Source organism: Grammomys surdaster, unplaced genomic scaffold (genome assembly GCF_004785775.1).
Source record: "Grammomys surdaster isolate TR1022 unplaced genomic scaffold, NIH_TR_1.0 125753, whole genome shotgun sequence".
NCBI classification, from domain to species: Eukaryota; Metazoa; Chordata; class Mammalia; order Rodentia; family Muridae; genus Grammomys; species Grammomys surdaster.
Window position 1 is genome coordinate 225,312 of NW_021620585.1, and position 4,908 is coordinate 230,219.

At 40.6% G+C, this 4,908-nt stretch overlaps 1 pseudogene; it reads right to left on the minus strand.

Annotated features, from left to right (window-relative positions):
- Positions 1-1,185: 1,185 nt before the first annotated feature.
- Positions 1,186-1,305, minus strand: LOC114639838 (annotated as a pseudogene).
- Between the last annotated feature and the right edge of the window lie 3,603 nt (positions 1,306-4,908).

The following is a 4,908-nucleotide window of genomic DNA, read 5'->3' on the forward strand; positions in this document are numbered from 1 at the left end:
TCACATATTCTTAAATTACCACTCACTGGTTTCTTATCATCTATTAAGCTTACACAGAATCATATAAACTTGTGCAAAAATATAAAGTTCAGACGCACAGCCTCACCCATTGCTAGTCACAGAGACATAAGGGTATTAAAGCAGTTGCTTATACAAGTCATTTCAAATACCTCAACAACAGATAGTTAAACAAAGCTTGATAAGATAATTTCTAAATAGTCAAAAATCTTGGAAGATCAGCAGAAAACCTAAATTATTAATTGACTTTTTAAAATTTCAGAATATTTCTATTAGTTCTTTGTGAATTTCACAATATACCCATTTCCCACACTTTTTTGCTGGCCAAGTGTTCATTGCAATTATTGTTGACATGGCTCGAGGTCTGTGGCTTTTGATGCTATATCAATACTGGAACCTCACTGGGACTTCTCTAAGATATCTGTTGTTGTTCTGTGTTACAGAGATCTTGTAGTTCTGGATCTGTAGGACCAGTCTCTTTGTGCACTCTAGCAGTTCAATGATGAGGTAGATGAGCCAATTCAGAGCCCTGGATCTGGGCCTGAGAGATATCTGAGGTGGCCAGCCTTCCAACTCTCTCTCACACACACCACCAGAGCAAGCTCTCCTACTCAGCCCTAGATGGACATAAGCATGGCCCTTTGATGGTAACATACCCTGCTGCTGCAGAGCCAATCCATGGCCCTTGGTGGCACAATAGCCCAGGTGACATCACTGGCTGTTCCTCACTATTGTGAAGTCTCCAGTTCTGCCTCTCTTCATTGTGTACACATCCTTCTTGGACATCTTAATGGTGCTGGGATCTCTGAGTGTCTGGGGTTGTCTCAGGAGTGCTCTGCCTCATCCATACATTATGGTGCTAGACACTGGTCATCAGGCATGGAGTATGCTTCTCCCCATCCTCAAGTGACTGGTGGTCATCTTAGGCTAGTTACCTGTCTGGGCCCCTTGGTGCTGGACTGGTGGCTAGACTCATGGTTGTCTCAGGCTTGCTCATTTCTTGGCTGTTCAGGTGGCCCCATGCAGGGTTTGTCTGTCTCAGACTCACTCCCACTCTAGGCCTGCAGTCCCAGGCAGGGTTTGTCCCATCTTGGGCTCATTCTTTGCCTTGGGAGCCCATCCTGGCCTGCATGGCTGGTGATCAATTCAGACTCACGTTTTTCAGTTAGTGTTAGGCTACTAATCATTCAAATGTTCACAGGTCAGAACTCTGAAGATAGACATAGCCTCTCTCCTCTCTGTTACCTCCTGACAGGTGACACAGCAGCCACATCTTCTAGGAGCAGGAGGTTTTTTGTTTTAATTAAATTAAATCATTTATTTATGTGTGTGTCACAGGCACAATCCTGGGTATGTGGGTATGTGTGCACATATGTGTATGTATGGGCCAGAGGGCAGCAGCCTCAGGTATCATTCCTCAGGAGTTATTTTGGGGGCCAAATGCCTCACTAATGTGAGACAGCCTAAGGCTGGACTTGCTGGCTAGTGAGCCCCAGGAATCTACTCATCATGGTTTCCTATCTAGCACAAGTCCAGCTTTTGTCTGTTTGGTTTGAAATTGGCTCTGGGGATAAAACTAAGGCCCTTACATTTACATGGTGAGTGCTTTATCCACTGAGCCATCCCCTTAGCACCCAGTTATCAGACTAACCTGGATCATTTTCCATTGTCTATACTGTCAGTAAAAGATGCAGAGGGAAGGCTATACCTTCCTCTGTTCCTTCAAAAGGCCAATCAACTAAAGAGCTTTAATAATTGCAGGCAGCCGGGGATGGTGGGAGGCCTGAGCCAAATTATCTTCCGGTATCTGTAGCACCCATCATAACCATTTATTAACATATTTTCTTCCCAGCCTAACATTTTTGTGACCATTGGGTAACTCTTTGGAACATGTAGACAGAGCACTAGTTTCCAACAAGTCATTAGCTGAGGATGTTGTCAGACTGCATCTGAGGCCTACAAATCCCCTGCTTTGCTTTTACCCACCTTCCAAATGTTTTCATCCCTGTATGTGACAGGTATCTGATTTATGACTCTTTGTTCTGTTAGTATAAACACTCCACAAAGGTGTTGCCACATTGGAACATGGAATTGGGGGGACTTTGCTGGGGTTTGGTCTTAATGTTTTGACCTAATCAAGAATCTACATGTGCAAAACTGAAGGGTCTTGTCCCCAATTGGTTTTTGAATCAATAAAAAGCCAACAGCCAATGGCTGGGTGGAGAGAGAGAGAGAGAGAGAGAGAGAGAGAGAGAGAGAGAGAGAAAGAGAGAGAGAACCTCTAGGTTCCCAGGCTAGGAAGTAAGAGAGAGGAACAGAGAATTGTCAAGATGTGGTGGGAGACAGATCAGGTTTGGAGCTTCAGGAGAGCCAATGAGCTACCACTGGCCACTCCACCAATTGGGCCTGGGGTAGCAGGCAGTGGATTAGAACTGCCCAACCATTGAGCTAGAGGGCCTGTTAAAATAAGTTAGTGTGTGTGCTTGTGTGTGTGTGTGTGTGTGTGTGTGTGTGTGTGTAGGGATGTGTGTGCTGGGCAGGTGGCTGGAGGCACTCAACCCACCAGGAGCATAAAGTGGAATAGCCAAACTCCATGCAACAGAAAGTTATATCTGCATTCTTCAGCCATGGCCACTCATATTGATAATTCACATCAAATTACATATTAAGATATTCAGTCTCATATTATTTACAACAAAATGCAAAAGGACCAGTATTGGCACAAAACACTCTAAGATCAAGTTCTCAGCACAAAGGAGATTTAGTTGCCACATAAGGACTGGGCAGAGATAAGGAGCAAAGACAGGAGATGGAGGATGATGAAGAAGGGGAAGGCAAACAGGGATAGGGGGAAGGGATATTTTCCCCAGAGGGACAAAGGACTGCCTCTGCATAAAGAGGATAAAGACTAGCCCATAGGAAATGATTTATAAAGGTAAAAGTTGAAACCTCATGTTAGGATGAGGTGTTTAATTTTGATTGTATATGTTAATTAGGGCAGCCAAAGTGATCTTTTCATTCCTGGACTTCAATACTTTGAAAGCTGGACATTGGTAGTCAATGACAGGAGGGAGAAGTGGTCAAATGAGGGAACAGATTGTGGGGACTTGCTTTAAGAATGCAGTCTAGTGTTTTTTTTTCCCAGAGCAGAGGGAATGGGGGAGAAGGGTAAGGGTGGCCAGAGCCTACTAGATCCCTTTCAAAATGTATTTTTCATGAGCAATCATCCTAATAAAAATGTTTCCATTTCAGCATGGACAGAATATATATGTTCATATGAAACAAAGTCCAAAAATCATGAAACACTGATCTCTACAGATGGAGCAATTCTAGATTAATCTTTTGAATTTTTATTTGAAGTTTGATGATCAAAAGAAAGTTTAGAAATTTTCTTAGCACTTAAAATATTTTAACAATTTAATCACCATTTAAATTCAAGATATGAATCATCTTTCCAGCCCAGCCAAGGTAACTTCCACAGCTTCTGTTTCCTAAGAGACCATAGGTAACAGCACAGACTCCTATACCCAGCAAAACTCTCAATGAACATAGATAGGGAAACCAATATAATACATGAGAAAACCAAACTTAAACAACATCTTTCTACTAATCCAGCCATATATAAGATACTAGAAGGAAAACTCTAACACAAAGAGGGTGACTACACTCCACTAAAAAGAAAACACAAGAAATTAATCATCTCACAACAAACCCAACAGAAGAGAATCACACTACTGCTACTACTACTGCCACCTTCAACAACAAAAATAAAAGGAATAAACTATCTTTGGTCAATAGTATCTCTCAACATCAATAAACTCAATTTCCCACTAAAGAGACAGAGGCCATCAGTCCAGATATGTAAACAGTATCCATCATTCTGCTACATACAAGAAACACAGACACTACCTCAGAGTAAAGTGCTGGAAAACAGTTTTCCAAGAAGTAAGTCAAAGTAGCCATTCTAATATTAAAAAAGAAACAAACAAACTTTTAACCCAAAGAAATTAAAAGCAGTTAGGAAGAACACTTTATACTCATCAAAGGAAAAAAAATACACCAATATGAAATATCAATTCTGAAAAACTGTGCTCCAAATCCAAGGGTACCCATCTTCATATAAGAAACTTTACTTAAGCTCAAACCCACATTGAAACTCACACATAATAGTGAGAGATTTCTATATCCCATTTTTACTAGTGGGCAGGTCATTGAAACAAAAACTTAACAGACACAGTGAAAGTAACAGAAGTTATGAACCAACTGGTTTTAACAGGTACCTACAAAACATTTTGCCCCATAATAAAAGAATATACTTTTTCTCAGCACCTCATGTAACCTCAGAAATTGACCATATAATCAAACATAAAACAAGCCTCAACAGATCCAAGAAGATTGAACTAATCACCACTGACTAAGGCTAGACTACAATAAAAATTAAAACAACAGAAAACCTACATACTAGTGAAAACTAAACAACTCTCAACTCAGTAACTTGTTCTGGGAATAAATAAATAATACCCTTCAGATTACAATTTGGTATAAACTTTTAGGTTAATATTTGTTGTTTCTAATCCTAGAGTTAATATGTAATACAACTTTAAAAACTTTAGTTTGAATGTTGCTGAAAAGCTCATACACTTAGAAAGTAACGGCCAATAACCAGTATGTGTAACCTGAAATGCAAGATCTACAAGATTTCTCATGAATGCTATATAAGCAGTGAACAGTGAGTTTGCTTAGCAGAATAGAATAGCTAACCAATTGAGCTTCCAAATAAGACTCTCTGAGTGGTCCTGTCTCACAGCACCCAAACTGTTCAGAGCTTCCAACATGCAGCGTTTTGGATGGAGTGAAGGCTCAGCAGTTGAGAACTTTTCTGTTCTTTCA